General features: G+C 43.3%; 1 long non-coding RNA gene across 2 annotated transcripts in view; it reads right to left on the bottom strand.

Moving 5' to 3' along the window:
• LOC134909449 (uncharacterized) overlaps positions 1-27,338 on the bottom strand; it is a 923,346-nt gene that overhangs the window by 313,806 nt on the left and 582,202 nt on the right. For both annotated transcript variants that reach the window (XR_010175935.1, XR_010175936.1), the window contains exon 3: positions 24,934-25,027. This is a non-coding gene — a long non-coding RNA (uncharacterized LOC134909449). The remainder of the gene's footprint in view (positions 1-24,933; positions 25,028-27,338) is intronic.

Genomic DNA, 27,338 nt, shown 5'->3' with positions numbered 1-27,338 from the left:
CTAGGCAGGCTACGCTTTGTATCACCGCTTTCCATAAGAGGCACACAGCTGACAACCTCTTACGGAAACTGAGGAACATCATTGCAGAATGGCTTACCCCAATGTGACTCTCCTGGGGATTTGTGACATCGGACAACGCCAGCAATATTGTGCGTGCATTACATCTGGGCAAATTCCAGCACGTCCCATGTTTTGCTCATACATTGAATTTGGTGGTGCAGAAATATTTAAAAAATGACAGGGGCGTGCAAGAGATGCTGTCAGTGGTCCGAAGAATTGCGGGCCACTTTCGGCATTCAGCCACCGTGTGCCGAAGACTGGAGCACCAGCAAACACTCCTGAACCTGCCCTGCCATCATCTGAAGCAAGAGGTGGTAACGAGGTGGAATTCAACCCTCTATATGCTTCAGAGGATGGAGGAGCAGCAAAAGGCCATTCAAGCCTTTACAGCTGCCTACCATATAGGCAAAGGAGGGGGAATGCACCTGACTCAAGCACAGTGGAGAATGATTTCAACGTTGTGCAAGGTTCTGCTGCCCTTTGAACTTGCCACACGGGAAGACAGTTCAGACACTGCCAGCCTGAGTCAGGTCATTCCCCTCATCACGCTTTTGCAGAAGAAGCTGGAGAGATTGAAGGAGGAGCTAAAACAGAGCGATTCCGCTAGGCATGTGGGACTTGTGGATGGAGCCCTTCATTCGCTTAACCAGGATTCACGGGTGGTCAATCTGTTGAAATCAGAGCACTACATTTTGGCCACCGTGCTCGATCCTAGGTTTAAAGCCTACATTGTATCTCTCTTTCCAGCAGACACAAGTCTGCAGAGTTGCAAAGACCTGCTGGTGAGACACTTGTCAAGTCAAGCGGAACGTGACCCGTCAACAGCTCCTCCTTCACATTCTCCCGCAACTGGGGCTGCGAGAAAAAGGCTAAGAATTCCGAGCCCACCCACTGGCGGTGATGCAGGGCAGTCTGGAGCGAGTGCTGACATCTGGTCCGGACTGAAGGACCTGCCAACGATTACTGACATGTCATCTACTGTCACTGCATATGATTCTGTCACCATTGAAAGAATGGTGGAGGATTATATGAGTGACTGCATCCAAGTAGGCACGTCAGACAGTCCGTACGTATACTGGCAGGAAAAAGAGGCAATTTGGAGGCCCTTGCACAAACTGGCTTTATTTTACCTAAGTTGTCCCCCCTCCAGTATATACTCCGAAAGAGTGTTTAGTGCAGCCGCTCACCTTGTCAGCAATCGGCGTACGAGGTTACTTCCAGAAAATGTGGAGAAGATGATGTTCATAAAAATGAATTATAATCAATTCCTCCGTGGAGACATTCACCAGCAATTGCCTCCAGAAAGTACACAGGGACCTGAGATGGTGGATTCCAGTGGGGACGAATTAATACTCTGTGAGGAGGGGGATGTACACAGTGAAAGGGGTGAGGAATCGGACGATGAGGAGGAGGTGGACATCTTGCCTCTGTAGAGCCAGTTTGTGCAAGGAGAGATTGATTGCTTCTTTTATGGTGGGGGCCCAAACCACCCAGTCATTTCAGTCACAGTCATGTGGCAGACCCTGTCGCTGAAATGATGGGTTTGTTAAAGTGTGCATGTCCTGTTTATACAACATAAGGGTGGGTGGGAGGGCCCAAGGACAATTCCATCTTGCACCTCTTTTTTCTTTCATTTATCTTTGCATCATGTGCTGTTTGGGGACTATTTTTTGAAGTGCCATCCTGTCTGACACTGCAGTGCCACTCCTAGATGGGCCAGGTGTTTGTGTCGGCCACTTAGGTCGCTTAGCTTAGCCATCCAGCGACCTTGGTGCACCTCTTTTTTTCTTTGCATCATGTGCTGTTTGGGGACTATTTTTTTAAATCTGCCATCCTGTCTGACACTGCAGTGCCACTCCTAGATGGGCCAGGTGTTTGTGTCGGCCACTTGGGTCGCTTAGCTTAGTCATCCTGCGGCCTCGGTGCAAATTTTATGACTAAAAATAATATTGTGAGGTGTGAGGTGTTCATAATAGACTGCAAATGAGTGGAAATTATGGTTATTGAGATTAATAATACCATGGGATCAAAATGACCCCCAAATTCTATGATTTAAGCTGTTTTTGAGGGTTTTTTGTAAAAAACACCCAAATCCAAAACACACCCGAATCCGACAAAAAAATTTCAGGGAGGTTTTGCCAAAACGCGTCCGAATCCAAAACACGGCCGCGGAACCGAATCCAAAACCGGTGCACATCACTAATATATATATATATATATATATATATATATATGTGTCTTTAAACATATATAAATATGTATAGCTCTCCTTCCTCCCCTACACACACCACAGTCGACGGATGGTGGGGCATACTCAGCAGGACATTGGGGTATTTTTTGTGAGAATACCCCAAAAATTCTGCAGGGGGCATTTGCAGGGATAAAACTTTCTCACAAGCTCTGTCCCTGCATTGCATGCGATAATTGATACATCTATTCGATGTACTCAATTATTGCATTGCGAGTTTGCCCAATTTTATCACCTGTCATGCGCATCATGAGATGCGGATGGTGATAAATTTGGCCCTATGTGTTCTAATTAGAGATGTGCGGCTGGCACTTTTCGTGTTTTGTGTTTTGGTTATAATTCCACTTTTGTGTTTTGGTTTGGTTTTGCCAAAACCAACCTTTCGTGTTTTGGCTTTGGTTTTGGTTTTGGATCTGGATGATTTTTGAAAAAAAAAAACAAAAAAACAGCTAAAATCACAGAATTTGGGGATAATTTTACTCCTATGGTATTATTAACCTCAATAACAATCTTTCCACTCATTTCCAGTCTATCCTGAACACCTCACACCTCACAATATTGTTTTTAGGCCAAAAGGTTGATCCGAGGTTGCTGGATGACTAAACTAAGCGACACAAGTGGACAACACAAACACTTGGCCCATCTAAGCGTGGCACTGCAGTGGCAGACAGGAGGGCAGGTATGAAAAAAGGCCCCAAACAGCCCATCATGCAAAGAAGAAAAAGAATTCCAATGAGGTAGTTGTATGACTAAGCCAAGCGACACAAACAATTGGCCCATCTAGGCATGGCACTGCAGTGGCAGACAGGAGGGCAGATATTAAAAAAAGGCCCCAAACAGCACATCATGCAAAGATGTAGAAGAGGTGCAATGAGGTAGCTGTATGACTAAGCCAAGCGACACAAACAACTGGCCCACCTAGGAGTGGCACTGCAGTGGCAGACAGGAGGGCAGATATATAAAAAAAAAAGACCCCTAACAGCACATGATGCAAAGAAGAAAAAAAGGAGCGCCGAGGTTGCTGTATGACTAAGCTAAGTGACACAACCATCTGGCCCATCTAGTAGTGTCACGCAGTGGCTGAATGTCGAGAGTGGCCCACATTTGTTCAGTCCACTGACAGCATCTCCAGCATGCTCCAGTCATTTTTTAAAAATTCTGCAATTGGTGGACTTATACGGCAGTACTCCAGGACTCATACGGCAGTGTCACACAGGATGGCACTTTTCAAAAACTAGGCCCCAAACAGCACGCACCTCATGCAAAGATGTCGAAGAGGTGCAATGAGGTAGCTGTATGACTAAGCCAAGCAACACAAACAATTCCAACTGGAATTATACGTCCAAATAACTGGAATTAATTGGCAAAATCACTGTAATTATATGTCCAAATCACTGTAAATAATTGGCAAAATCACTGTAATTAATTATACATCCAAATCACTGGAATTAATTGGCAAAATCACTGTAATTAATAATTATACATCTAAATCACTGGAATTAATTTGCAAAATCACTGTAATTATTAGAGATGAGCGGGTTCGGTTTCTCTGAATCCGAACCCGCACGAACTTCATGTTTTTTTCACGGGTCCGAGCAGACTCGGATCCTCCCGCCTTGCTCGGTTAACCCGAGCGCGCCCGAACGTCATCATGACGCTGTCGGATTCTCGCGAGACTCGGATTCTATATAAGGAGCCGCGCGTCGCCGCCATTTTCACACGTGCATTGAGATTGATAGGGAGAGGACGTGGCTGGCGTCCTCTCCATTTAGATTAGGGTTGAGAGAGAGAGAGAGAGATTGACCTGAGGCTGTGATACTGTAGAAGAGAGTGCAGAGTTTAGTGACTGACGACCACAGTGACCACCAGACAGTGCAGTTGTTTGTTTTATTTAATATATCCGTTCTCTGCCTGAAAAAAACGATACACACAGTGACTCAGTCACATACCATATCTGTGTGCACTGCTCAGCCCAGTGTGCTGCATCAATGTATATATATATCTGACTGTGCTCAGCTCACACAGCTTATAATTGTGGGGGAGACTGGGGAGCACTGCAGTGCCAGTTATAGGTTATAGCAGGAGCCAGGAGTACATAATATTATATTAAAATTAAACAGTGCACACTTTTGCTGCAGGAGTGCCACTGCCAGTGTGACTAGTGACCAGTGACCTGACCACCAGTATATATAATATTAGTAGTATACTATCTCTTTATCAACCAGTCTATATTAGCAGCAGACACAGTACAGTGCGGTAGTTCACGGCTGTGGCTACCTCTGTGTCGGCACTCGGCAGCCCGTCCATAATTGTATATACCACCTAACCGTGGTTTTTTTTTCTTTCTTTATAGTCATACTAGTTACGAGTATACTATCTCTTTATCAACCAGTCTATATTAGCAGCAGACACAGTACAGTGCGGTAGTTCACGGCTGTGGCTACCTCTGTGTCGGCACTCGGCAGCCCGTCCATAATTGTATATACCACCTAACCGTGGTTTTTTTTTCTTTCTTTATACATACATACTAGTTACGAGTATACTATCTCTTTATCAACCAGTCTATATTAGCAGCAGACACAGTACAGTGCGGTAGTTCACGGCTGTGGCTACCTCTGTGTCGGCACTCGGCAGCCCGTCCATAATTGTATATACCACCTAACCGTGGTTTTTTTTTCTTTCTTTATACATACATACTAGTTACGAGTATACTATCTCTTTATCAACCAGTCTATATATTAGCAGCAGACACAGTACAGTGCGGTAGTTCACGGCTGTGGCTACCTCTGTGTCGGCACTCGGCAGCCCGTCCATAATTGTATATACCACCTAACCGTGGTTTTTTTTTCTTTCTTTATACATACATACTAGTTACGAGTATACTATCTCTTTATCAACCAGTCTATATATTAGCAGCAGACACAGTACAGTGCGGTAGTTCACGGCTGTGGCTACCTCTGTGTCGGCACTCGGCAGCCCGTCCATAATTGTATATACCACCTAACCGTGGTTTTTTTTTCTTTCTTTATACATACATACTAGTTACGAGTATACTATCTCTTTATCAACCAGTCTATATTAGCAGCAGACACAGTACAGTGCGGTAGTTCACGGCTGTGGCTACCTCTGTGTCGGCACTCGGCAGCCCGTCCATAATTGTATATACCACCTAACCGTGGTTTTTTTTTCTTTCTTTATACATACATACTAGTTACGAGTATACTATCTCTTTATCAACCAGTCTATATATTAGCAGCAGACACAGTACAGTGCGGTAGTTCACGGCTGTGGCTACCTCTGTGTCGGCACTCGGCAGCCCGTCCATAATTGTATATACCACCTAACCGTGGTTTTTTTTTCTTTCTTTATACATACATACTAGTTACGAGTATACTATCTCTTTATCAACCAGTCTATATATTAGCAGCAGACACAGTACAGTGCGGTAGTTCACGGCTGTGGCTACCTCTGTGTCGGCACTCGGCAGCCCGTCCATAATTGTATATACCACCTAACCGTGGTTTTTTTTTCTTCTTTATACATACATACTACTACGACATCTCTTTATCAACCAGTCTATATTAGCAGCAGACACAGTACAGTACGGTAGTTCACGGCTGTGGCTACCTCTGTGTCTGCACTCGGCAGGCAGTCCGTCCATAATTGTATACCACCTAACCGTGGTTTTTTTTTCTTTCTTCTTTATACATACATAGTTACATAGACATCTCTTTATCAACCAGTCTATATTAGCAGCAGACACAGTACAGTACGGTAGTTCACGGCTGTGGCTACCTCTGTGTCTGCACTCGGCAGGCAGTCCGTCCATAATTGTATACCACCTAACCGTGGTTTTTTTTTCTTTCTTCTTTATACATACATAGTTACATAGACATCTCTTTATCAACCAGTCTATATTAGCAGCAGACACAGTACAGTACGGTAGTTCACGGCTGTGGCTACCTCTGTGTCTGCACTCGGCAGGCAGTCCATAATTGTATACTAGTATCCATCTCCATTGTTTACCTGAGGTGCCTTTTAGTTGTGCCTATTAAAATATGGAGAACAAAAATGTTGAGGTTCCAAAATTAGGGAAAGATCAAGATCCACTTCCACCTCGTGCTGAAGCTGCTGCCACTAGTCATGGCCGAGACGATGAAATGCCAGCAACGTCGTCTGCCAAGGCCGATGCCCAATGTCATAGTACAGAGCATGTCAAATCCAAAACACCAAATATCAGAAAAAAAAGGACTCCAAAACCTAAAATAAAATTGTCGGAGGAGAAGCGTAAACTTGCCAATATGCCATTTACGACACGGAGTGGCAAGGAACGGCTGAGGCCCTGGCCTATGTTCATGGCTAGTGGTTCAGCTTCACATGAGGATGGAAGCACTCAGCCTCTCGCTAGAAAAATGAAAAGACTCAAGCTGGTAAAAGCAGCACAGCAAAGAACTGTGCATTCTTCGAAATCCCAAATCCACAAGGAGAGTCCAATTGTGTCGGTTGCGATGCCTGACCTTCCCAACACTGGACGTGAAGAGCATGCACCTTCCACCATTTGCACGCCCCCTGCAAGTGCTGGAAGGAGCACCCGCAGTCCAGTTCCTGATAGTCAGATTGAAGATGTCAGTGTTGAAGTACACCAGGATGAGGAGGATATGGGTGTTGCTGGCGCTGGGGAGGAAATTGACCAGGAGGATTCTGATGGTGAGGTGGTTTGTTTAAGTCAGGCACCCGGGGAGACACCTGTTGTCCGTGGGAGGAATATGGCCGTTGACATGCCAGGTGAAAATACCAAAAAAATCAGCTCTTCGGTGTGGAGGTATTTCACCAAAAATGCGGACAACAGGTGTCAAGCCGTGTGTTCCCTTTGTCAAGCTGTAATAAGTAGGGGTAAGGACGTTAACCACCTCAGAACATCCTCCCTTATACGTCACCTGCAGCGCATTCATAATAAGTCAGTGACAAGTTCAAAAACTTTGGGTGACAGCGGAAGCAGTCCACTGACCAGTAAATCCCTTCCTCTTGTAACCAAGCTCACGCAAACCACCCCACCAACTCCCTCAGTGTCAATTTCCTCCTTCCCCAGGAATGCCAATAGTCCTGCAGGCCATGTCACTGGCAATTCTGACGATTCCTCTCCTGCCTGGGATTCCTCCGATGCATCCTTGCGTGTAACGCCTACTGCTGCTGGCGCTGCTGTTGTTGCTGCTGGGAGTCGATGGTCATCCCAGAGGGGAAGTCGTAAGCCCACTTGTACTACTTCCAGTAAGCAATTGACTGTTCAACAGTCCTTTGCGATGAAGATGAAATATCACAGCTGTCATCCTGCTGCAAAGCGGATAACTGAGGCCTTGACAACTATGTTGGTGTTAGACGTGCGTCCGGTATCCGCCGTTAGTTCACAGGGAACTAGACAATTTATTGAGGCAGTGTGCCCCCGTTACCAAATACCATCTAGGTTCCACTTCTCTAGGCAGGCGATACCGAGAATGTACACGGACGTCAGAAAAAGACTCACCAGTGTCCTAAAAAATGCAGTTGTACCCAATGTCCACTTAACCACGGACATGTGGACAAGTGGAGCAGGGCAAGGTCAGGACTATATGACTGTGACAGCCCACTGGGTAGATGTATGGACTCCCGCCGCAAGAACAGCAGCGGCGGCACCAGTAGCAGCATCTCGCAAACGCCAACTCTTTCCTAGGCAGGCTACGCTTTGTATCACCGCTTTCCAGAATACGCACACAGCTGAAAACCTCTTACGGCAACTGAGGAAGATCATCGCGGAATGGCTTACCCCAATTGGACTCTCCTGTGGATTTGTGGCATCGGACAACGCCAGCAATATTGTGTGTGCATTAAATATGGGCAAATTCCAGCACGTCCCATGTTTTGCACATACCTTGAATTTGGTGGTGCAGAATTTTTTAAAAAACGACAGGGGCGTGCAAGAGATGCTGTCGGTGGCCAGAAGAATTGCGGGACACTTTCGGCGTACAGGCACCACGTACAGAAGACTGGAGCACCACCAAAAACTACTGAACCTGCCCTGCCATCATCTGAAGCAAGAAGTGGTAACGAGGTGGAATTCAACCCTCTATATGCTTCAGAGGTTGGAGGAGCAGCAAAAGGCCATTCAAGCCTATACAATTGAGCACGATATAGTAGGTGGAATGCACCTGTCTCAGGCGCAGTGGAGAATGATTTCAACGTTGTGCAAGGTTCTGATGCCCTTTGAACTTGCCACACGTGAAGTCAGTTCAGACACTGCCAGCCTGAGTCAGGTCATTCCCCTCATCAGGCTTTTGCAGAAGAAGCTGGAGACATTGAAGGAGGAGCTAACACGGAGCGATTCCGCTAGGCATGTGGGACTTGTGGATGGAGCCCTTAATTCGCTTAACAAGGATTCACGGGTGGTCAATCTGTTGAAATCAGAGCACTACATTTTGGCCACCGTGCTCGATCCTAGATTTAAAGCCTACCTTGGATCTCTCTTTCCGGCAGACACAAGTCTGCTGGGGTTGAAAGACCTGCTGGTGACAAAATTGTCAAGTCAAGCGGAACGCGACCTGTCAACATCTCCTCCTTCACATTCTCCCGCAACTGGGGGTGCGAGGAAAAGGCTCAGAATTCCGAGCCCACCCGCTGGCGGTGATGCAGGGCAGTCTGGAGCGACTGCTGATGCTGACATCTGGTCCGGACTGAAGGACCTGACAATGATTACGGACATGTCGTCTACTGTCACTGCATATGATTCTCTCAACATTGATAGAATGGTGGAGGATTATATGAGTGACCGCATCCAAGTAGGCACGTCACACAGTCCGTACTTATACTGGCAGGAAAAAGAGGCAATTTGGAGGCCCTTGCACAAACTGGCTTTATTCTACCTAAGTTGCCCTCCCACAAGTGTGTACTCCGAAAGAGTGTTTAGTGCCGCCACTCACCTTGTCAGCAATCGGCATACGAGGTTACATCCAGAAAATGTGGAGAAGATGATGTTCATTAAAATGAATTATAATCAATTCCTCCGCGGAGACATTGACCAGCAGCAATTGCCTCCACAAAGTACACAGGGAGCTGAGATGGTGGATTCCAGTGGGGACGAATTGATAATCTGTGAGGAGGGGGATGTACACGGTGATATATCGGAGGGTGATGATGAGGTGGACATCTTGCCTCTGTAGAGCCAGTTTGTGCAAGGAGAGATTAATTGCTTCTTTTTTGGGGGGGGTCCAAACCAACCCGTCATATCAGTCACAGTCGTGTGGCAGACCCTGTCACTGAAATGATGGGTTGGTTAAAGTGTGCATGTCCTGTTTTGTTTATACAACATAAGGGTGGGTGGGAGGGCCCAAGGACAATTCCATCTTGCACCTCTTTTTTCTTTTCTTTTTCTTTGCATCATGTGCTGATTGGGGAGGGTTTTTTGGAAGGGACATCCTGCGTGACACTGCAGTGCCACTCCTAAATGGGCCCGGTGTTTGTGTCGGCCACTAGGGTCGCTAATCTTACTCACACAGTCAGCTACCTCATTGCGCCTCTTTTTTTCTTTGCGTCATGTGCTGTTTGGGGAGGGTTTTTTGGAAGGGACATCCTGCGTGACACTGCAGTGCCACTCCTAGATGGGCCCGGTGTTTGTGTCGGCCACTAGGGTCGCTAATCTTACTCACACAGCTACCTCATTGCGCCTCTTTTTTTCTTTGCGTCATGTGCTGTTTGGGGAGGGTTTTTTGGAAGGGACATCCTGCGTGACACTGCAGTGCCACTCCTAGATGGGCCCGGTGTTTGTGTCGGCCACTAGGGTCGCTAATCTTACTCACACAGCTACCTCATTGCGCCTCTTTTTTTCTTTGCGTCATGTGCTGTTTGGGGAGGGTTTTTTGGAAGGGACATCCTGCGTGACACTGCAGTGCCACCCCTAGATGGGCCCGGTGTTTGTGTCGGCCACTAGGGTCGCTAATCTTACTCACACAGCTACCTCATTGCGCCTCTTTTTTTCTTTGCGTCATGTGCTGTTTGGGGAGGGTTTTTTGGAAGGGACATCCTGCGTGACACTGCAGTGCCACTCCTAGATGGGCCCGGTGTTTGTGTCGGCCACTAGGGTCGCTTATCTTACTCACACAGCGACCTCGGTGCAAATTTTAGGACTAAAAATAATATTGTGAGGTGTGAGGTATTCAGAATAGACTGAAAATGAGTGTAAATTATGGTTTTTGAGGTTAATAATACTTTGGGATCAAAATGACCCCCAAATTCTATGATTTAAGCTGTTTTTTAGTGTTTTTTGAAAAAAACACCCGAATCCAAAACACACCCGAATCCGACAAAAAAAATTCGGTGAGGTTTTGCCAAAACGCGTTCGAACCCAAAACACGGCCGCGGAACCGAACACAAAACCAAAACACAAAACCCGAAAAATTTCAGGCGCTCATCTCTAGTAATTATATGTCCAAATCACAGTAATTAATTGGCAAAATCACTGTAATTAATAATTAAATGTCCAAATCAATGTAATTATACTGCAAAATCACTGTAATTATATGTCCAAATCACTGTGATTAATTGGCAAAATCACTGTAATTAATAATTATACATCCAAATCACTGGAATTAATTGTCAAAATCACTGTAATTATACGTCCAAATTACTGGAATTAATTGGTAAAATCACTGTAATTAATAATTATACATCCAAATCACTGGAATTAATTGGCAAAATCACTGTAATTAATAATTATACGTCCAAAGCACTGGAATTAATTGGCAAAATCACTGTAATTATACGTCCAAATCATTGGAATTAATTGGCAAAATCACTGTAATTATACGTCCAAATCACTGGAATTAATTGGCAAAATCACTGTAATTAATAACTAAACATCCAAATCACTGGAATTATACTGAAAAATTGCTGTAATTATACGTCCAAATCATAGGAATTAATTGGCAAAATCACTGTAATTAATAATTATACATCCAAATCACTGGAGTTAATTGGCAAAATTGCTGTAATTATATGTCCAAATCACTGGAATTAAATGGCAAAATCTCGCTATCTCCTGCCTAGTGAAATGGAATGGATTTGGTACTGGGGATACAATAACTCCATCAATTGTCTAAATCCCACTGCACTAATGGCTGATACCGGATGCATGTCTAACACCAACATAAGTGTCAAGGCCTCAGTTATGACAGCTTCCATCGTCATGTGAAGCTGAACCACTAGCCATGAACATAGGCCAGGTCCTCAGCCGTTCCTTGCCACTTCGTGTCATAAATGGCATATTGGCAAGTTTACGTTTCTCCTCAGACCATTTAAATTTCTTTTTTTTTTTTACTGAACTTTGGCTTTTTGGATTTTACATGCCCTCTATCGTCACAATGGGCATCGGCCTTGGCAGACGACGTTGATGGCATTTCATCATCTATGTCATGGCTAGTAGCAGCAGCTACAGAACTAGGAGGAAGTGGTTCTTGATCTTTCCCTATTTTATCCTTCAAATGTTTGTTCTCCATTATTTTTCTGGAGTTATATAACACAATATGCGGCACAAGAGAGCATACACCTACACCTCACAGGGCAAACCCTGTAAAAATTATTTGGATTAAATATTAATAACCCCTTTATTTGGAGTAAATAATATACAGCACAAGACAGCACCACTGAACTTATATGGCAACACCACTGGACTGTATTTATACGGAATTATACTGCAGGATAACTGGAATTATTTGGCATTATTCCAAGAATTATATGGCAATATCACAGGAATTATACACCAGTATTCCGAGAATTATATGGCAATATCACAGGAATTATACGGCAATATCATAGGAATTATACGGCAGTATTCCGAGAATTATATGGCAATGTCACAGGAATTACAGGCCATTATTCCAAGAATTATATGGCATTATCACAGGAATTATACACCAGCATTGCAAGAATTATATGGCAATATCACAGGAATTATACGGCAATATCATAGGAATTATATGCCAGTATTCTGAGAATTATATGGCAATGTCACAGGAATTATACGCCAGTATTCCGAGAATTATACGGCAATATCACAGGAATTATATGCCAGTATTCCGAGAATTATATGGCAATGTCACAGGAATTATAAGACAGTATTCCGAGAATTATACGACAATATCACAGGAATTATACGCCAGTATTCCGAGAATTATATGGCAATATCTCAGGAATTATACGGCAATATCACAGGAATTTTACGCCAGTATTCTGAGAATTATATGGCAATGTCACAGGAATTATACGGCAATATCATAGGAATTATACGCCAGTATTCCGAGAATTATATGGCAATGTCACAGGAATTATACGCCAGTATTCCAAGAATTATACGGCAATATCACAGGAATTATACGCCAGTATTCCGAGAATTATATGGCAATATCACAGGAATTATACGGCAATATCTTAGGCATTATACGCCAGTATTCTGAGAATTATACGGCAATGTCACAGGAATTTATACGCCAGTATCACGGGAATTATATAGCAATATTACGGGAATTATACGCCAGTATCACGGGAATTATATGGCAGTAACACTGGATATATGGCAGCAGAGGACACCACCACTGTGACTGGTCACTGGACTGATGCTGCACAAGACACTTTCCCTGGTCTAATGCAGGACAACACAGCACCACTGAAAGGGACTTATACAGCTACACTGGATATATGGCAGCAGAGGACACCACCACTGTGACTGGTCACTGGACTGAAGCTGCACAAGACACTACCCCTGGGCTGATGCAAGACAACACAGCACCACTGAAAGGGACTTATACAGCTACACTGGATATATGGCAGCAGAGGACACCAACACTGTGACTGGTCACTGGACTGATGCTGCACAAGACACTTCCCCTGGTCTAATGCAGGACAACACAGCACTACTGAAAGGGACTTATACAGCTACACTGGGTATATGGCAGCAGAGGACACCACCACTGTGACTGGTCACTGGACTGATGCTGCACAAGACACTTTCCCTGGTCTAATGCAGGACAACACAGCACCACTGAAAGGGACTTATACAGCTACACTGGATATATGGCAGCAGAGGACACCACCACTGTGACTGGTCACTGGACTGAAGCTGCACAAGACACTACCCCTGGTCTGATGCAAGACAACACAGCACCACTGAAAGGGACTTATACAGCTACACTGGGTATATGGCAGCAGAGGACACCACCACTGTGACTGGTCACTGGACTGATGCTGCACAAGACACTTCCCCTGGTCTAATGCAGGACAACACAGCACTACTGAAAGGGACTTATACAGCTACACTGGGTATATGGCAGCAGAGGACACCACTACCACTGTTACTGATCACCTGACTGATGCTGCAGAAGACATTACCCCTGGTCTGATGCAAGACAACACAGCAAATATGTAAGGGACTTATACAGCAGCCAGCAGCACTGGGGACATATATCAGCAGAGGACACCAACACTTTGACTTTCTGGACTGATGCAGCATAAGACACTGACTACACTGGACTGGACTGAGCAGCACAACACAGCACATGACTCGCCACCCCACTTTCCCACCCCAACACAGACACTGAGGACGGAGACACGTCCTCTCATTGCACTCTCCGAGGCTAGAGTGAAAATGGCCGCGACGCACGGCTCCTTATATGGAATCCAAATCCCGCGAGAATCCAACAGCAGGATGATGACGTTTTGCCTCGTTCGGGTTTCCGAGTCAGGCAGGAAAACCCGATCCTGGCTCGGAACCGGACTCGAATGGTGAACTTCGGTACAGTCGCTCATCTCTAGCTCTAATGATGGAGGAACTGGTATGAATTACAACACAGAGTATTATAACTATATATGCCTGAACCACTGAATGCTATGTAAAACATTTGGATTAGTTTAGCCATTGAATTCATTAGGACCAAAGAATGACATAAATAGAGTTTTTATGATTTGCACCAGGTCTGACATGTAAGATTATCCTGCCCTGAAAATGTACAAATATTCTGACATGATTTTGTGTTTATTTTGTGTAATTGTTTCTTTGCCTGTTTAGTGCTTTGATGATATAGAAACATAGAATTTGTCGGCAGATAAGAACCACTTGGCCCATCTAGTCTGCCCCTTTTTTTTTTTTTTAATATTATTTTTTATCTCTAACCTTATTTGATCCATATTTCTTTGTAAGGATATCCTTATGTCTATCCCATGCATGTTTAAATTGCTCTACTGTCTTAGCCTCTACCACCTCTGATGGGAGGCTATTCCACTTGTCCACTACCCTTTCTGTGAAATAATTTTTCCGCAAATTTCCCCTGAACCTCCCCCCCTCCAGTCTCAGTGCATGTCCTCGTGTCCTTTTGCTTCTCTTCATTTGGAGAATGTTTCCCTCCTGGACTTTGTTAAAACCCTTCATATATTTGAAAGTTTCTATCATGTCCCCCCTTTCCCTTCTCTGCTCCAAACTATACATATTGAGATTTCTTAGTCTTTCTGGGTATGTTTTGTGATGTAGGCCATGCACCATTTTAGTTGCCCTCCTTTGTACAGTTTCTAATGTATTAATATCCTTTTGAAGATATGGCCTCCAGAACTGAATACAGTATTCTAGATGAGGCCGTACCAATGACCTATACAGTGGCATTATTACTTCTTTATTTCTGCTGCTGATTCCTCTCCCAGTGCAGCCAAGCATCTGACTAGCCTTCCTCATTGCCTTGTTACATTGCTTACCTGCCTTTAAGTCATCTGAAATAGTAACTCCTAGATCCCTTTCCGCCTCAGTAGTTTCCAGTATAGTGCCATTAATACTGTATTTAGCTTTAGGATTTTTGAGACCCAAGTGCATGATTTTGCATTTTTTGGCATTAAACTGTAATTGCCAGACTCTTGACCATTCCTCTAGTCTACCTAGATCCTCAATCATTTGTTTTACCCCACCTGGTGTGTCTACCCTGTTGCATACCTTTGTGTCATCTGCAAAAAGGCATACTTTCCCTTTAATGCCATTTGCAATGTCACCAATAAATATATTAAAAAGCACTGGTCCAAGTACAGATCCCTGGGGTACTCCACTGGTAACATTTCCCTCCTGTGAATGCACTCCATTTACCACAACTCTCTGTTTTCTATCCTTCAACCAAGATCTTATCCATTCAATAATCCTAATATCCAATCCCAAACTTTCAAGTTTATTTAGCAGTCTGCGATGTGGAACTGTGTCAAAAGCCTTACTAAAGTCTAGATAAGCTATATCCATGGCTCCACCTTTATCCATCACTTTAGTCACACAATCAAAAAAGTCAATAAGATTTGTTTGACATGATCTCCCCCCAGTGAATCCATGCTGTTTGGGATCCAGTAAATTGCCGGATTTGAGATAATCTACAACTCTTTCTTTTAAGAGTGTTTCCATCAATTGTCCTACTACTGATGTAAGACTCACTGGTCTGTAGTTGTTTGCCTCTTCCTTGCTTCCACTTTTGTGCAGTGGGACTACGTTTGCTCTTTTCCAGTCCCCTGGAATTACCCCTGTAGCTAATGACTGGTTGAATAATTCTGTCAATGGTGCTACCAGCACCTCTTTAAGTTCTTTTAGTATCCTTGGATGTATCCCATCTGGCCCCATAGATTTGTCCACTTTCAGCTTTGAGAGTTCTGTTAGGACCTTCTCCTCTGTAAATGTACTTGTTTCATTTTTCTGAATATCCCTGCAACTTAACTGTGGTCCCTTCCCCTCTCTTTCAGTAGTAAATACTGAGCAAAAATAATCATTAAGATGATCTGCTATTAAATTGTCTCCTTCAACAAGACTCCCAGTGTCCGTCTTTAGTTTTATAATTCCGCCTTTTGTTTTTCTCTTTTTGCTTATATACCTAAAAAAAGTTTTGCCTCCTTTACCCACTGACTGGGCCATTTTCTCCTCAGCTTGTGCCTTTGCACATCTGATTACCTTCTTTGTCTCCTTCTGTCTAACAAGATATATCTTTTTGTCTTCATTATTTTGTGTCTGCTTATATTTCCTAAAAGCCATCTTTTTTGCTCTCACAATATTTGCTACTTCTTTTGCAAACCACACTGGCTTCCTTTTCCTTGTGTTTTTCCTAACAGTTTTGATACAAAGGTCTGTTGCCTTCAATATTGCACATTTGAATGTTTCCCACCTCTCCTGCACTGTTTCCAAGTTCCTCCACCCTGCCAAAGAATCGCTTACACGTTTTCCCATCCCTACAAAATCAGCCTTCCTAAAATCCAACACCTTTGTTTTTGTATGGGACGAGTCAGTCTCTGTCTTAATGCTGAACCATACTGCTTGATGATCACTGGATCCCAGGTTTTCACCCACTTTTACGTCCGATAATCTGTCTCCATTTGTAAGTATTAAGTCTAATATTGCGTCTTTCCGAGTGGGCTCCCTCACCAATTGGTGGAGGGATGCTCCCTGAAGAGAATTTAAAATGTTCCTACTTCTAGTGGAACTAGCAACAGACACCTCCCAGTTTACATCAGGAAGATTAAAGTCTCCCATGATTATTACCTCTCCTTTTAATGCCATTTTAGTTATGTCCTGCAATAGGTTCTTGTCAAGTTCCTCTTCCTGACCTGGTGGCCTGTATATCACGCCAATACGAATAATCAACTTTTCCCCTGTTTCTATGGTCACCCAAAGGGCCTCAGTTTTTTCTTCAATACTTTGTATTAATGTAGTATTTATGGTATTTTTTACATACATTGCTACCCCTCCTCCGATTTTTCCAATTCTGTCCTTCCTAAATAAAGTATATCCCGGTATAGCTATGTCCCAGTCATGATTTTCATTGTACCATGACTCTGTAATTGCCACAATGTCTAGATTATCCCTTGTCATTATTGCAGTTAGTTCTGGGATTTTATTTCCTAAGCTCCTAGCATTTGCACACATAGCTTTTAGAGTTTTGTTTGTGCTTTTTCTGTTCCTAGCTATGTTCTTCTCTCTGCCTATTTTTATTTGGTTTTGATCTGAATTATCTTCTGTTGCTGTGGATATGCTTCCTATTCCCTTTGCCTGCAGAAACAATACCTCTGTGTTGGGGGAGCAGATTTCTTTATTCCTGTTTGGTTCACTGCCCCCCTTTGTTAGTTTAAATAGTTCTTGATGAAGCATCCAAACTGTTCAGTTAGTATTCTCATTCCCCTTGAAGATGGGTGCAGGCCGTCACTTTTGTATAAGCTCCTATCTTGCCAGATGGTGTGACTATGGCCTATAAATCCAAATCTCTCCTCATTGCACCATGTCCTTAGCCAAACATTGAAGTTTCTGATGCAATGAGTTCTGTCTTCCCCTCTGTGTACTGGCAATACTTCTGAAAAAGATACAGTGGTTGCCACCTGCTTCAGAGCAGTCCCTAACTTCCTAAATTCATCTTTTACAGCCATGAGTTCAGCATTTGCCAGGTCATTTGTCCCTAGGTGGACAATGACATCCACCTCCCCATCTTTTCTTGCTGCCTTCACAATTCTTAGCATGCGCTCTTTATCCCTTGGAGCTGTGGCTCCAGGTAAGCACCTTACTTGTTTCTCTACTTCATTTGCATTTCCCAGATGTATTCCTCTAATAATGGAATCTCCCAAGAGAAGTGCAGTCCTTTTTGGAGATGCAATTTTCCTGTTCCATTTCCTGTTCCTATAGTTGGTAGATGTCCCCATATCCTCCTGTTCTGTAGTGCCTCTATTTGTTGCATCTTCCAGCCCTGCAAGAGTAGCATACGAGTTTTGCAGTGTCACCACTTGTGGGAGGTGTCTGTGTCCCTCTGGAAATCTCTGCCCTTGAGAGCCCACAGTAGTCCAGGCAGAATGTCTTCTGGTGGCTCTCTGAGGCAGTGGAGGCTTCAAAGACACAGATATCCTACAAATCTCAGCATGCAGTTTTGCTATCTCCTCCTTCAGCAGAGAAAATTGCTCACAGATTGGACAGCAGCTGAGTCTCCACGCTGCCTCTTTCCAAACAAATGCTTTACATCCATTGCACTGCACAAGGCCAAACATTGTATCAGATGTTAATGGTATTGCAAATTTGTGTGTCACTTGGTGTATTTTAAAACTCACCTATTGCTGTATTCTAACTCACCTGCTGCTGTTTTCAAACTCACTTAATAAGCCAAGCCTCACTTTATAATGCACGCTTCTCACAATGAGCACGCTCACTGAGTCTGGTCACTGTTTATATAGTTTCTCAGGTAGCTGTTCTATTCAGCCCCTCCTCCTAATCACTTCACACCTAGATTCAGCCACTCCTCCTCCTAGTTTCTCTTCACACTCTAAGAAAGCACAAGTGAAAGCACAGAGACAAACACAGCCAAATTCTCACTCCTTTTTCTCACAATATTACAATCCCTATATGGATAGACAGAGAATACTCACCTGCTGCTGTTTTCAAACTCACTTAATAAGCCAAGCCTCACTTTATAATGCACGCTTCTCACAATGAGCACGCTCACTGAGTCTGGTCACTGTTTATATAGTTTCTCAGGTAGCTTTTCTATTCAGCCCCTCCTCCTAATCACTTCACACCTAGATTCAGCCACTCCTCCTCCTAGTTTCTCTTCACACTCTAAGAAAGCACAAGTGAAAGCACAGAGACAAACACAGCCAAATTCTCACTCCTTTTTCTCACAATATTACAATCCCTATATGGATAGACAGAGAATACTCACCTGCTGCTGTTTTCAAACTCACTTAATAAGCCAAGCCTCACTTTATAATGCACGCTTCTCACAATGAGCACGCTCACTGAGTCTGATAATGATGACGACGACGACGATGAAGGAATAATTTCACATAACTCAAAGGCTGTGTTTTGTTAGGATAGTAAAATATTGCTTATTTTTTTTATGTTTTACCTAGCATTAAACTAAGTAGCACCCAAAGCCAAACATCCTGTGAGCTCCAATGAGAGATCGCAGCAAACTGTATCTGCCCCATAACGTTAAACGCACACATATAACCAGTGTCGGACTGGGGTATGTAGGGCCCACCGGGGGAATGCAGTGGTAGAGGCCTATGTTTAGGGGTGTCGCCAGTCTGCAGAGGGTGTGTGGCCTGTCACCTCATTGGTTTGACTAACCATTAGAGAGTGCAATGTCTGGGCCCCTTCATAAATATATACTGTAAATTCAGCTGCTGAATGCATGATAATGAACCAGATTAATAACAGCAATGCACTGTTGAAAATACACCATAGTCCAGTATAAGGTAACATATGTATGATGTATAATTCAAGTGCACAGTCTGGAACCTGATCCTTAGAGCAGAAGGTGGGCCCCCAGGCAGTGGGGCCCACTGGTGGTTTCCCCTGTACCCCTGTGGGCCAGTCCAAGCCTGCATATGACATATATAACAGAGATAATTCATGATATCTATTAACATTTTCTTATTTGATTAAAACCATAAAGATAACCTGAGAAGTACTTTATAAGAACAATTGAAACTTGAAATTTACAAATGGGGTGATTGAATTTGAAACATCACTGGAAAATGCTAGGTCCCATAGCTCTAAAAATATGCTCATAAGCAGATAAAAGGCTGGTAGACGTAATCTAATACATTTGTTTATAGACAATGCAGAAATATAGCATTAAATCATATCCAGCAAGTACAGTAGATGCAAATAGATAATGTTTTAATGTATGTATGTATGTATGTATGTATGTATGTATGTATGGTTTTATCTAGGGGAGTGCGAGCAATGCCGCCACCGAGGCTACAAAGCCGAGGGGGCAGAATAATTGCGGCCCTGATGGTACCTATATTTGGCTTGCAGTATGCCTGCAGAGCCACTGTCCACCTTCCTGACCCTGGCACCCTCTTTGAGACATCATGATGTATGGGGTGAGTAGGTACTATAGTGCTGTATGTACTGTATGTGTACAGTATATACTTTTATTTATATGGTCCCATACAGTGTACATTGCAATATATAACAATAAGTAATACTGTACATTCCAATTTAGATAACATAAAACAATGAAACACTATGCAGAAGCTTGCAAAGTGAACGTGTGATGGTATACAAACAGGATGAAAAGGCACAGTAACACGAGATATAGTGGAAACTAGAGTTAACAGGTGCCAGGTTTTGAGTTAGTTACAGGTAAGTGCAATTATTAACAGGGGGCTGCATTATACAGACAAAAGGACAGCTTGGGTTTATAGTTTGATGTGGACAAATTTTGATGTCATTTATACAGTAAATTGTATTCTATTCGATTGCATTATTATTGTATTTATAAAGTGCTGACATATTACACAATGATGGAAATTGTGGGGCTCATGACAAAAATGTCATGCAATAACATGAAACAGAAGGTGCATATGGTACATAAATGTAAATCCTGGTGGCAGGTCCAATGCAGAACTGCAAATTTCAGTGAAGTGTTATTTTACAGTGTACCTCTAGCTACAGTTTATTATTATTATTATTATTATTATTATTATTATTATTTACATTCTAGACCTTTTTAAACTATATAAAGCATCTTAGAAGCCAAAACTTCCTCTGTATCATTACATTTTTATGATCAATGTACAATATGTCTTTGTCTCTTCATTTTCTCTTTCTATTTACTGCAACACAAGGGAGATACACTTATATGTAGTCTACCTTCTAGTTTAAAGGGTTACTCATGGATGCTTATTTTATAAATGAGAACGGTCCATTTATTTTTTTAACTCATGTTGCTGGTCCATTTGAAAATTACTTATTTTGGATCTTGTACATTTAAGGGAAAAAAAAAATCATAGGATTATGGTGCATATATAAAAAAAAAAATCACTGAAAACCATCTGTCATTTCTGTTTGAGGCTTTGAAAAGAGATTTCACACACACTACGAAATATGAATTTAAATCTTCCACTTCACTGAAGAGATACAATGTAGCTTACAGTACAGCAAGTGTGGCATGTGAACATCACATTAACTGCTTCATTGCCAGGATCAGACATGAAAAACGAATCTAGACTACTGTATTTCAGCAAAGAAGTCTGTCAAAATTGTTTTCAGCTGTTGCAGATATTAAGGTTTTAATTTTGTCTTCTATATCAAGAGCAAAAAAAAAAACACTTAAAAAAAATTATGGGGATATCAGTGTGCTTGGCAGATACATTAAATACATTAGAAATACAAAGCCGCATCTGTTATCCCCATAGACAATTCTGCCTCCTCGGACCCTGGGCTGGGAAGGGAGCTGAGCAGCAGCAGTTTCTGCTCTTACAGCCTGATGCGCCGCTGTGCTGTTACAGTGGCCAGTGGTAGTGGGCAGGACAGAAATGTAATGGGGGAAGGAGGAGGGTGATCACACTGATGTCAGAACCATTACTAGTATCCACTTTGTATAAAGGAGCCCTATTGGTTGATAAATATTATTTATTTATATGGTACCACAAGGGGTCCATAGCGCTTTAAAAAGTACAAAAACTGAATCAATATGAACAAAACAAGAAAAAGTGACTACAACACAAAACATAGCAGGGCATGGACATGGTTTATAAACATTGCTGCATCAGTAGACATGATAGGCAAATAAGGAGCAGAGCGGTAGCACCCAAGGGTTAGGTACCATTGTAGGTAGGGGGGGAAGTGGTGATGGTATAACATACTTGCCTACCTGACCCTCTCCATGAGGGAGAAAATGCTCTGTTCCTGGACTTTCCTGGTAATGTATGATTGCCATCACCTGTGGTGAAACATCTTTCTTATCAATTAACTAGCTCACCACAGGTGATGGCGATCATACATTACCAGGAAAGTCCAGGAACAGAGCATTTTCTCCCTCATGGAGAGGGTCAGGTAGGCAAGTATGTGGTATAAGTGAGGGAAGGAAAAGCACATGAGGGAAGAGGGACCTGCTCGGGATAGCTTAAAGTCTAAAAGGTTGAGCCCCATCATCTTTCAATGCAGAAGCCCAACATTTGATAACCAGAATATAAAGTAGAGCTCCTTCATTTTAGTAACATTACCCAATTCATAGACTCATAACCAGGGCTGGTTTTGTGGAGCCAAGGGCGAACTTTTCCTTTGGCACCTTCCCTTCCTCATTCAAAACAGATACAGTGCATAATGAAGGAGCTTGTCACTATTATAGGGGCGTGGCTTCATAGGGAAGCGGCGTGACCAAGAATAGTACCAATTCACATTACACTGCACAGTAGTGTTCGTCAGTCACATTACACCACACAGTATTACCCCTTATACATATTACGCCATATTAGAGCCCCTTACATGCATTAAACCACAGTAGAGCAGAGCCCCTTATAGATATTATTATGATATCATTCCTCTGAAGAAATGACCGGGTTTTGTGGTCGAGAAAAGCGTAAGGATACGGGGACGCAATTCCCCCTTCAGTCACCACACTCTTTGGATCTACTAGCTACCACCGAGTGGTTTGATTAAATCTATCCCAGAGCCGCCCATACCGGCCCTATAAGACGGAGACTACGATACTGTATGATTATCCATAACAGCAAAGCAATCACAGCACGTCTACCCGAGCCACTTGCTTTGGCACTCCTGCCATACGGAGCCGCTCGCACCGGCCGTTTAAGACAGATACTACGGTACTTTAGGCTCACACAATACCGGGAAGCGGTCACAGCTTCTCCACCTGAGCCGCCTGCACTGGCTCTCCTGCTATTCGGAGACCGCGGCTTCACTAATAGTTGACAGCGACGAATTTGGATACAACTTTAAAATCCTTTCTGAGCTGGTTACCCTGACTTCCGTTTAACGGAGGTAGAGGCTCTACGGGACATCTGTGTTAAACAGTGACTAACCACTTGGAGGACAGATGGAGCCACACTACAGGTATATAGGCGGCACCGTTAAAAGCACTGAGAGCCTTCTATGGTATCTCCCTATTAAGGGAGTTTTATATTGCTGGCCAGCATTTGTGAACATTTCATTTTTAAATATACCAGGAACAGCACATAATTATTATTTGTTTAGGTTTTATGCATTAATAGGCTTTCCAGTGCCGAGTTTAATATCTCACTATGAATGTTACATATTGTTACACCACTTAGATACATTGTAACAGTTTATTTCTTAAAGCTACATTGCTGGTTGTTCCATTGTAAATGGTGTTTTGGTTTAGTAATTAATTGAAACGGATTTATATCAGGTCAATTCTAATAAATTCAGTCTTTTTAAACAATAAGGTTGTTTTGCGCTCTCCACTATCTCTTTTTTTGCTTATACATATTACACCAGTTAGAGCCCCTTATACACATTACGCCAGGTAGAGCTCCTTATTCACATTATGCCAGGTAGCCCCATATACAGATAATGACAGGTAGCCCCTTATACACATTATGACAGGTAGAACCCCTTTTATGCAAGTAACACCAGGTAGAGCCACTTTTATACACATTATGCCAAGTAGGGCCCCTTTTATACATGTTATGCCAGGTATAGCCACTTACACATGTTACACCAGGTAGAGTCCCTTATACGCGTTACGCCAGGTAGAGCCTCTTATACATATTGTGCCAGGTGGAGCCTCTTATACACATTATGCAAGGTAGAGCCTCTTATACACATTTCTCCATGTAGAGCCCCTTATATATATTATGCTAGGTAGAGCTCTTATTTACATTGTGCCAGGTAGAGACTCTTCTACATATTGCATCAGGTAGAGCCCCTCTATAGAGAGAAAGAGAGAGTGTGTACATGTGTGTGCCATCCGCCCAGCAACCTGTGTCACCATCACTTACAATCTGGCCGCAGCAGTAGGTCCCCTAGCACCCAACCATCTCTTACCTCACTTCCGCCCGCATGAAATTGGACAGAAGTGAGTAGCAGGAAGCTGTTAGTGGGAGACGGGCAGTGTGGTGCAGGCAACCAGCCTAAGCCTTTCAGATGGTGCTGTCAGAGTGACTGCGACCACACCCTCAGGCTGCAGCACCATGGGTTCCTGCCCTGCTACCCCGCACCTCAGACTGCCACTGCTCATAACCTAACAAAAAGTACAAATAGCACCCTGTGCAGATAATGATTGTGCATGATAGCTTTGCAAAGGAGCCTTAGGTGCCATTGTTAAATCAGAGCAGCAAGATACAGATGTGTCCTCTTATATCCTTGTTTTGTTTCCTGCCATGATGCGCACAGATATCGGCAGTGCTCAGTCGCTCCAGTGGGTCTGTAGTGTAACTTCAATGGCAGCTGGAGCATGCGTATACATGTGACCTGCTATGCCGCATTTCGCTTGCTGCGTTGCATACGCAACAAAGCAATAATATAATATTACACATCTGAAGCATGCATCTACAACCCAATGGAATATCCAGAAAAAAATGACAGTGGAGTCACTATAATGGTGGGTGAGGGGGGTGTGGCTAAGTGTGTGAGGAGATGAGACACTCGCTGTGAATACTGGAAATGCTGTAGTTTATGTGCTGCCATAAAGAAACTGCGCACCACTGGATGGGAACAGGTAGCTTGTCCTGTTACTGGTGAAAGTTGTGTTAACCCGATGCAGTAGTAGATCCTAAAAAACAACTAGAACAACCATGCAGCAAAAAAGTACATACAATAAACAAGGCAAAGATAAATGTTGTCCTACCTGAACATGCAGCCTTGATCATTTGCTGTAGCTTGCAACTGCTGTTCTGTGTTCTGTTGGTGCTTGTCTAAATCTTGGAAAGTTATGACTCTGCCTGAAAACGATAGGTAATAAACACCTCTTAAAAACCAAAGAATGAGTGAACATTCTAATCCCCTCCTCCTTTTTTATTTTTGAAATGGTGAATAAAGACAAGATAAAGGGACTGCCAGCTTGCATAGAAATGTGAGGGGGTCCATTGAGAGAGTCTGACAGCTGATGTGAGAGATAGAAGTTTAGATGCAGAGGGGTCATCAGTAGTAAAATTGTAGTCACCTAATATTAGGTCTGTAAGGTCAGAAGAGTGAAAGTGAGGGAGAAGTGAGGGAGACCGTTGGCAAAGTTATCAAAGAATTTGGAGAACAGGGTCAAAGAGACAAATACTGTAGAAGAAAATGAGAGGGAGGTTCTGGGGGTAGGTATTAACTGGACAGAACTGCAGTGGGAGAGAAGAACCCCACACTGCCACCTTACAACCTCCCAGACTGGGAAGTATAAGAGAATAAGAGGCCCCCAAAAGAGAGGACAGTGGAGAAAGTGGTATCAAGTGCCAGTTTGTTACAGATAGACCTGGCATTCCGGAGGGTGCAGAAAAGAGGAATAGACTGATGGGTAGAAAATGTTTAATTTGACCTTTAGGGTTGCTGGAGCAGGGCAGTGAGATGGATTTTGAGAGTGGATATGGGGAAAGCGTGTAAGCGTGTAAGTGGAAGCAAGGATGATAAACAGCCAGTGGACGGCTAGGATGGGGATCAGTGTGAGGAGGGGAGAGAAGAAAGGTGCAGGGTCTAGTTTGTGTGTACAGGAGGGAGGGGGGTGGTCAGCACCACTTGGAGAGTAAAGAGGCGTGATAAAATATAAAAGGTTGCTAGTAACAAAGGGGAGACAATTGGAGCAGAAAGTAGAAGAAAAGAGTGCTAAGCTGAAAAGTGCGTTGTGTGTGTTGTGAGATGGAATTGAGAAGTCATAAGACGGAAGGATATGGTATGAGTGAGGGGAATGGGGTGAGAAAATATAGCAAAACATAAGTGATGACAACAGTGAGATGTAATTACAGTGCCGGTAAAAATGACAGTGCAGGTAACATTTGATAAGTTCCCCTACATTTTCCCAAAGAGCAAGCAACAGGAAAGAAAAGATAGGATAAAAAAACGATAGTATTGAATATACTATAAAAAGATAAATAGTTCCCATTCCGAATATTTATCTCTTTTATCAAACCTAAGTGTAGACCAGCCAGATATGTCTAACTGAGAGCATGTTTGTTGACTCCTCTATATAGTGGTTAATCATTTTATCTTGGTAGTGATGGCACCCTGATGTTTTTTCTAACAGGAAGCACTTCTACCATTCAACTGATGGTGTTTGGTTAATGGCTGGGTCCATTTGAGGCTCATCTCATAGCATCTCATTAGCATTTCATTCGGGATGCAGTCAAGATGCCGGCATTTGGCATCCCGTGGTCGGAAAGCTGACGCCAGCATCCAGAAACTGCTCCGAAAGCTGATGCTGGCATCCCAACATAGATAGCGATGCAGAATGCCAAAATCTGGATCGAGGTGGTGCCAAAGTCTCCACTGGCAAGCCGCGTGGGAGGATTAGGGTTAGGCTGCGAGGGTGGGAGGGTTAGGCTGCAGGGAGGGAGATTAGGAAGGGTGGGTTAGAGTTAGGCACCACTGAAGAAGATGGGGGGGGTTTAGGGTCAGGCTGTGGTAAAGGTGGGTTAGGGTTAAGGGGGAGGGATGGTGTAATGTGAATACGAAACACTACTGTGCGGTGTAATGTGAATGATGGACACTACTGTGTGGCATAATTTGAATTGGAAGTACTATTGTGTCCACGCCCTTCCCCCACAAGACCATGCCCTATTTCCAATACTCACACCTTATTTAAAATGTGCTTTTAAATAAAGATGAAAGGTTGACTTATAAGATCCACAGCCACTACTTGCATTAAGTACAACAAAAATGTTTCTTTTAGCAACATCCTTCATTTTGTGATAGGCAGACTGTGTGTTGCCCCTCCCCAGATCCCGGAGCCCTAGGCATCTGCCTAAAGCTGTCTAATGGTAAAGTGGGTCCTGGGAGCAGGGTGTGCAGTGCATGTATCAGAACATGGAGAAAGTGACTGAAACCACCCTGTGCTCATTGTACAAAAAAATGACAAAGGGGGCTCATGCCCCAGTCCCCCACCTTTCCTATAATCATCACTGATACAGACCATTATGCTAGTTTTTACTGAGAAGCAGACTTCAACATACAATCTAATAAGAACACAGACAAGGCAGATGGTTAAAGGGCCCTTTATAATATCAAAACATACCCAAATGAGAAATTATTCTGGTGAGAAGGGTAAAAATTTAGCAT

This window comes from Pseudophryne corroboree, chromosome 4 (genome assembly GCF_028390025.1).
Source record: "Pseudophryne corroboree isolate aPseCor3 chromosome 4, aPseCor3.hap2, whole genome shotgun sequence".
NCBI lineage: Eukaryota > Metazoa > Chordata > Amphibia > Anura > Myobatrachidae > Pseudophryne > Pseudophryne corroboree.
The sequence above is the reverse complement of the archived record's forward strand: the minus strand, read 5'-3'. Positions and strand labels throughout refer to the sequence as shown.